This window comes from Phoca vitulina, unplaced genomic scaffold (genome assembly GCF_004348235.1).
Source record: "Phoca vitulina isolate PV1807 unplaced genomic scaffold, GSC_HSeal_1.0 scaffold4, whole genome shotgun sequence".
In the NCBI taxonomy this organism is placed as follows: domain Eukaryota; kingdom Metazoa; phylum Chordata; class Mammalia; order Carnivora; family Phocidae; genus Phoca; species Phoca vitulina.
The window spans coordinates 4,533,552-4,542,288 of NW_022589707.1; the positions used below are offsets into that span (position 1 = coordinate 4,533,552).

The 8,737-nt window shown below is 37.5% G+C and overlaps 1 pseudogene; it reads right to left on the reverse strand.

The window, feature by feature from the left end:
* Positions 1-7,443: 7,443 nt before the first annotated feature.
* Positions 7,444-8,363, reverse strand: LOC116630691 (annotated as a pseudogene).
* Between the last annotated feature and the right edge of the window lie 374 nt (positions 8,364-8,737).

Consider the following 8,737-nt stretch of genomic DNA (forward strand, 5'->3'; position numbering starts at 1 on the left):
TAACCTTATCCTTTCATCTCTGTACATCAATACCTTCATCTAGGTGTGTGAAGTCCTTTCATCTCTGTGGCTGAGTTCAGAGAGCCACAGACTGGAAAAAAATTCTTGTTTTCTTTGCCTCCTATTCATTTTCACATGAGCATCCAGTCTGGTCTCCACCCCTAATCACACTGTTGGAGATAACGTGGAGAGTGATGTCAAATGGAGTCAGAATGCCCATGCTCACAGCTCAGCTAAGAAGAGCTCCCCATGAGAATTTCTTTGCCAGTGCAGCTGCCTTGAACACAAACTCTGACTCAGGAAGGCAGACATCCTGGATATGATTTTTCTTTCACCATAGCCCAGGTGATTTCTGTTTCCTTGTCCTACGGCAATAATCCATATCCTAAACCACCTACCAATGCAAATAAGTTTCTTCTCCATGTGGTGTTGTTAACTCTGGCTGTTACCTTAAGATTCTACTTCAACTTAGAGGCAATCCCACAGAGGATAGACCTAGTCCTTCTTCCAGCAGTCTCCAAAGTGAGAAATCCCAGGGTTGAAAATATTTACCTTACTTCCTGATGATGTTAGAGAATAAGTAGCTATTGTTCTCTGCACTTGTTTTATGATCAGCTCAACACAATCTTCATGATTCTGTCAGGAACTTAGATTTTCCCGGGTTGGAGGGCAGGGAGTGCCCATACTCACTATACATAACATACCTATTTCCTAAGGGAAAAAGTTTTGCTAAACATTCTTCCTGGATAGAAACAAGGATCATTTGTGTTTGACTGTCTTTGGAGGAAATATATTTGGGAAGGGCAAGAGCAGATAGATTCTCATAGAATGCAAATAGATTTGCGAATATCTCAAAGACTATAACCTGAGGAAAATATCACAATTTATGGGACATAACACTTGGATGTATAATAGTTCTACTAATTCAAAGTTCTTATCCCCAAGGTGGGTTTATAAGATCTGCGTCTCCCTAATATCTAATAAATGGGTGCCTACAGAGCCTGTGCTGCCATCTCTAAGGGGAGTAAATCCTTCCAAGAAGGTGCATATTTTCATCTACTGAAGAATCAGACTGGGATGTAAAGCAGTGAGATTATCATAATGACACTGGTGTTGATTTAGCTTGTATTGTGTTTCAGGACCTCAGATATATATTTTACACATACCATTTTAATATGTTATCTCCGTGTTATAAATGTGGACTATGAAGTTAGAGAAATATGTAAATTGTCCACAGTCTTTCAACCACCAGCACCAAGAATAGTACGGATACTAAATTCTTTGTTCTAAACTACTGAAGATATACTCATTTTCAAAAGTTCTTCAAGTGATCTCTCAGAAAGCCTTCACCTGCCCTTATGAACTCTTACTGGTTTTGTAATCCTTCCAGAATTCCCACTCATATTTCCCTGGTATGACTCATAACCTCAGAAGATAATGATTTCTCTTTATGTCTTTTGCTGTACGATTCTTCAGATTACAGTCTGTATGAATCTAATCTCAAAAATGTTCTCAAAATGTTTTTATTGTCTTGTAGTTCTAGGATTGTTGCTCCAGTGTTGTTCCACTGGGCATGTCATATAATGTGTCCACATTATTTTTAATTTATCTTAGCACATTTACATCCACATAAGGCATAAACATGATTAGGCAAGAAATGCAAATTAGTTCTTTCAAATGGGCTTTATAAGTGGAGAGCAAAACAGGAAAATTAGGTGACCTGTTGGTTGAGATAGATGAATCAGAGACGTAGAATTAGTGTGACACGCTAGCACATTAACTTCTTGAATTATTTGGTAATAATAATCAAATGAGATAATATATATTTTTTATAATTCATCGTTAAAGTTTTGAGAGTTAAAATCTTTGTTAATAGTAGGAGCATCTCTGGGGCATCTGTAGACGGAATAATGCACCGCCCCCCAAGATGTCGACATCTGAATTCCAGGAATTTAGTTAAAGATCGCGAAATACAGAGATTATCATGCATTATTCACAGGGGCCACTATAATCACAGGAGTCCTTGTAAGAGGGAAGCAGGAGGTCAGAGAGGAAGAGAACATGCTATGCTGCTGGCTCTGAGAGTGGAACCAAAGAATGTAGGCAGACTGGAAAATTCGAAGGACAGACAAGGAAATAAATTGTTCCCTGGAGCCTCCAAAAAGAACACAATCCTGCAGACATTTCAGACTTAGGACCTTTAGAATTACAGGATATATGTTCATGTTGTTTTAAGACACTAAGTTTGTGGTAATATGTTTCAGTGGTAATAATAAAGTAATATAGGAATGATCATGCTCTCAGTATTGTTACAAAATTAATCCATTTCTGACTTCTGTGGGCACCCCAATAAAAATTCAAAGAGAAATTGGTGACTTCTGGTTTTTATTTGAGCATGTAAGAGAGCTGGGAAGTCATCAGTCCTGTCTTCAGAGAAGAAAAAATCTGAACATACCGAAAACCAAAAACTCGTCATTAAAAAATTAATAAGCTGCATTTCACTAAAATTAAAAAGTTGTGCTCTGTGAAAGACACTGTTAAGAATATGAAAAGTCAAGCCATAGACTGGAGAAGACCTTTGCACATATAGGAAAAATGAGGAACTTTATTCATAATTATCTAAACTTAAAAGTTCTAAAGATATCTTTTAATAGGTAGATAAACAAGCTGTGGTACATCCATACAATGAAATATTATTCAGCAATAAAAGAAAGGTCCTATAACGCCACAGAAAATTTGGAGAAACCTTAAAAGCATATTTCCTTGTGAAGGAAGCCAATCTGAAATGGCTACATACTGTATGGTTTCAACTATATGACATTCTGGAAAAGGCAAAACTATGGAGATATTAAAAAGATCAGTGACTGCAGAAAGAGAAATTAAGGAATTGATCCTATTTACAACCACACCAAAAACAGTAAAATACCTAGGAATAAGTCTATCCAAAGAGGTGAAAGACCTGTACTCTGAAAACTGTAAAATACTGTTGAAAGAAATTGAAGATGACACACAGAAATGGAAAGACATTCCATGCTCATGGATTAGAAGAATAAATATTGCTAAAATGTCTGTACTACCCAAAGCAATCTACACATTTAATGCAATCCTTACCAAAATACCACCAGCATTTTTCACAGAGCTAGAACAAAGGATCTTAAAATGTGTATGGAACCACAAAAGACCCCAAATAGCCAAAGCAACCTTGAAAAAGAAAAGTAAAACTAGAGGCATCACAATTCCAGACGTAAAGCTCTATTACAAAGTTGCAGTCATCAAGATAGGATGGTACTGGAACAAAAAGAGACACGTAGATCAATGGAACAGAGCAGAAAACCCAGAAAGGAACCCACGACTATATGGTCAATTAATATTTGACAAAGCATGAAAGAATATCCAATGGGAAAAAGACAGTCTCTTCAACAAATGATGTGGGGCAAACTGGACAGGAACATGCAAAAGAATGAAACTGGGCCACTTTTTTACATCATACACAAAAAATAAATTCAAAATGGATTAGAGACCTAAATATGAGACAGGAAAGCATAAAACTCCTAGAGGACAACAGATAGTAACCTCTTTGACATTGGCCATAGCAACTTCCTTCTATATATGTTTCCTGAGGCATAGGGAAACAAAAGCAAAAATAAACTATTTTTCATCAAAATAAAAAGCTTCTGCACAATGAAGGAAATCATCAACAACACTAAAAGGCAACATACTGAATGGGAGAAGATATTTGCAAATGACATGTCTGATAAAGGGTTAGTATCCAAAATCAATAAAGAGCTTATCCAACCCAACACCCAAAAAAATGAATAATCCAATTAACAAATAGTGAGAAGACACAAATAGACACACAGATGGCCAACAGACCCACGAAAAGATGCTGATCATCAGGGAAATACAAATCAAAACTAAAATGAGATATCACCTCATACCTGTCAGAATGGCTAAAATCAACACAAGAAACAATAGGTGTTGGCAAAGATGTGGAGAAAGGGGAACCCTCTTGCACTGTTGGTGGGAATGCAAACTGGTGCAGCCACTCTGGAAAACAATATGGAGGTTCCTCAAAAAAGTTAAAAATAGAACCACTCACAGCAATTGCACTACTAGGTATTTACCCAAAAAATACAAAAATACTGATTCAAAGGGATACATGCACCTGGTGTTTATAACAGCATTATAGCAGCATTATCTATAATAGCCAAATCATGGAAACAGCCTAAGTGTCCATCAGCTGATGAATGGATAAAAATGTGGTACGTACACACACACACACACACACACACACACATGAATATTACTCAGCCAGCTAAAAGAATGAAATCTTGCCATTTGCAATGATGTGGATGGAGCTAGAGAGTATTATGCTAAATAAGTCAGTCAGAAAAAGACAAATACCATAGGATTTCACTCATGTGGAATTTAAGAAACAAAACAAACGAGGAAAGGGGAAAAAAAGAGAAAGGCAGACCAAGAAACAGACTCCTAACTATAGAGAACTAATAGTTACCAGAGGGGAGGTGAGTAGGGGGATGGGTGAATTAGGTGATGGGGATTAAGGAGTGCACTTGTTGGGATGAGCATCAGGTATATGGAAGTGTTGAATCACCAAATTCTACACCTGAAACCAATATTACAGTGTATGTTAACTGTTAATTTAATAAAAACTTAAAAAAAATAAAAACATCAGTGGTTGCCAGGGGTTTGGGTGGAGAGAGGGAAAGATGAATAGGTAGAACACAGATTTGTAGAGCAGTGAAACTATTCTGTAGATTACTGTAATGATGGATACATGTCACTATACATTTGTCAAAACTCATGGCATGTAGAACAGAGTGAATGCTAATGTAAACTTGGACTTCAATGAATAAAAAGATATCAGTATTGGCCCATCAATTATAACAAATGTACCACATATGATGCAAGATATTAAAAATAGGAGAGCCTGTGTGGGGAGGGATGAGGGAGTATGTGGAACTCTCAGCTTAGTACTCAATTTTTGTGTAAACCAAAAACTGCACTAAAAATAAAGTTAATTAAAAAAACATTAATGACTTATCTGACAAACAATTGGATATCAAATTAAATCTGTTATTCAGGTGAAAGTCCTTAATAAAGAGAACGCTTTCAAAACTAAAAGAAATGCTTAGCTGATGACTACAGAAAAACACACTTTCTACAAAAACATTAGCCTGAGTACTGCTCACTCCTGTTTCCCAAATCCAGAGGACTTTTTACCACCATGAAAGGTAAGTGATGTTAGTTATTTCAAACTTATCTCACATCTCTTGGTATCACCCCAAACCATTTTAAGATGAATTGATTAAAACACTAAAAATATTGGTAGGAAAATTTATCCAAGAATCTCTACAGGTGAGCCAATCTTGCCATACTGGCAATTACCATAAGCCAGAAATAAATGTTAACATTAAATCAGTGCTCAATGTCTTACCTTCCAGGCCCATTTAAACATTTTCAAATGGACTTCCACTGACTTTATCATAACTTGAAATGTGTCTTAAAATTTATATAATTCCAGTTGAATTAAAGATTTCCACAACTTTTCATCATTTACTTGGATGTTATTTCAAATAGAATTCAGAATTTCTTCATTGTTTATTTCACTGCCCTCACAATTGGTGAGATAGAAGCATATTGCTCTTCAGTATTATCTTTATTAAAATTATGGTCTTATGAAGCCAGATTGAGCACTTCTCATGGTGATATAATCAATAAAGACAGCTTTTTGTATAGTTATCAAATGAAGGGTATCTTTAATATTTTATTGCAGAAAAATATACATAAAATTTTAATGATTTTTAAATGTGCATTTCAGTGGCATTAAATTATTCACATTGTGTATCATCACCATCACCAGCATCCATCTCCAGAACTTTCTCATCCCAAATGGAAACTCTGTCCCCATTAAATAAAAATTCCCCATTCCTCCATCCTCCAGTCCCTGTAACCACTATTCTATTTGTTTCCATAACTATGACTGTTCTAGGCATCTTTTTTGCCTGTCAGCTTGCTAAGTGCTTGCCAATATTGTTGAATTTTTCAGAAAACCAATTTGTATTTTCATTTTTTTCTTCTACTGAGGGTTTTTCTATTCTCTAGTTCATTTATCTCTGCCCTAATCTTTATTTCCTTCCTTCTGCTAATTCAGGATTTGATTTTTCTTCTTTTTCTAGTCCTTTGACGTATAAAGTGGGGCTGCTGATTTGCAACTTTTGTTCTATTCTAATGTAGGAGTTTACACTATAAACTACTCTCTTAGTACTGCTTTTGCAACATCCCATTTTGGTTTGTTGTGTTTTGTTTTCATCTCTCTCCAGCTAGTTTTTAATTTCTGCTCTTGGTCTCTTGGTGAATTTTTCACTTCAGTTATTGTATTCTTCAACTCCAGAATTTGTTTTGTTCTTTTTCAGTTTTTACCCCTTAGTGATATTTTCATTTTGTTCATGTATCATTTTCCTTGATTTGTTGCTTATGTTCTCTTTTATATCATTGAGCATCTATCTTTAAAATGATTATATTGGGTTCTTTGTCAGTAATTCATAAATTTGCATTTCTTTAGTGGTGGTTTCCAGAGATGAATTTTGTTCCTTTGGCCCATGGTTTCCTGGTTTCTTTGCATATCTTGTGAATTTTAGTTGAAATTTGGGCTTTTGGAAAAACAGCTACCTCTCTTAGTCTTTACTGTCTTCATGAAGAGAAGATCTTGGGCAATCTGCCCTGCTAGAAATTCTGGGGACCTCTCCAACTTTTAGTGGGGATGTAGCTTCTCTGAACTGGCACATGTATTTTCTCAGTTAAAGAGGTTTGCCTGCTTTTTCTCTGGAGCCTGTAAACTCTTGCTCCCCTTGGTGTTTGTCTGAGATGCTACAATATCCCTATTGGCAGGAAGTTGGAATGTTTGCCTTCTCAGTGCCCCCAACATGGCCCCCAAACTGCCATTCTTATCAGTGCTCTAAATCACACCAGATGGAAAACAATCCCTCAGGCCAGGCCCTGAAAGCCAGAATGTAATACCCATGGTCCACTCATCTCCTTCCCTCCAGAGGGAAAGCAGAGTTAGGAATCTTCTGATCACACCACACTGGGCCAGGGATGGGGAGTGACTAGGGCAGGAAAAATGCCATGGATTTGCCTGATCACTCTACTGTATTTCTTCTTGGCTTTGTGCTTGTCTGGGTGCTGCAGCCTCTTAACTGGTTTTTCACAATGGCAATTGATCTATATATTATTGTCTCTATGGAAGAACGAGGGCCCAGGGATTTTTATTCCGCTACCTGGTTAATGTAACTCTGATAATTCTCATCATTGAATCATGCCTCTTCTTGGGGAATTTTCTTGAGTTTTATTGCACCACCAATCACCTCTTAAGGAGAAAAGTTCCCTGATGCAAAATTCTAACTTCCTTTATATTGCCCTCTAAGCATTCCTCAGACTGTAAATGAGGGGGTTCAGCAATGGGTTGAAGAGGGTGTAAAACAGGGTAAGGATTTTCTGCTCCTCCTCACGTTGGCTATTGTCTGGAACCAAATAAACCATTATGGCTATGCCAAAGTAGAATCCAACCACACAGAAGTGGGAGGAGTAGGTGGAAAAGGCTTTTCTGTGCCTCTCCTTTGTCTGGATCTTCAGGATGGCCCAGAAGATGTGAATGTAGGAAACCAACATCAGGGAAAGGGGCCCAACTAAGATAAACACACCACCAGTAAAGACAAAAACTTCACTGATCCAAGTATCACCACAGGCCACTTTGAGGACAGATAGGATTTCACAGAAGTGGTTCACCTCCTGGGGCCCACAGAAGGTCAACTTTAGAGAATTAGATGCACTAGGGCCCGGGAAAACCCACATGCCCAGTAGTGACAAACAGGACCATGCACACTCTCCAGTTCATGATGATGGTGTATTGGAGTGGATGGCAGATTGCCATGAACCGGTCATAGACCATCACAACCAAAATCAGGTGCTCTGCTCCAGCAAAAGTCACAAACAAAATTATCTGCATAGTGCATAAGACAAAGAAGATAATTTTTTTGTGTATCACTAGGTTTTCCAGCATATTGGGCAAATTGCTGGAAACATAGTGTATGTCAATGGTAGCCAAATGAGAAAGGAAGAAATACATGGGGGAGTACAGTCTGAGGTCTAGCCAAATGAGTCCCAAGATCATGCCATTTGCCAGCAGGTTGAAGATATACAACAGGGAGAAGATACAGAAGAGGAGCACCTCAATGTCTTCACTGAGCTGGAATCCCACTAGGATGAATTCCATGATCCATAATTGGTTGCCCCCCATTCCATGATAGTTTATAAAGGACTGAAGTGGGATAGAAAGGTCAGAGCTGGATATCAATGAAAATTGAAGTTATTTACCTCGAACTCAGAGGAAGCTTGTATGCTTGTCCCTACTTGACTTTTTCTCTCCAATATTTTAGTTTAAAATTTTTTATTCGAAGTAATTCAAACTTTCAGATCAGTATCCAAAAATTAAAACAATACTACTATGTACATTTTACCAAATTGTTTTTTTTTTAAGATTTTGTTTGTTAGAGAGAGAGAGAGCGCACACAAGAGGGAGGGGGCTGGCAGAGGAAGGGGGAGAAGCAGGCTCCCCGCTGAGATCATGACCTGAATGGAAGGCAGATGCTTTAACCAACTGAGCCACCCAGACACCCCTACCAAGTTGTTTTAAAGTTTACTTTATCATTTCTTT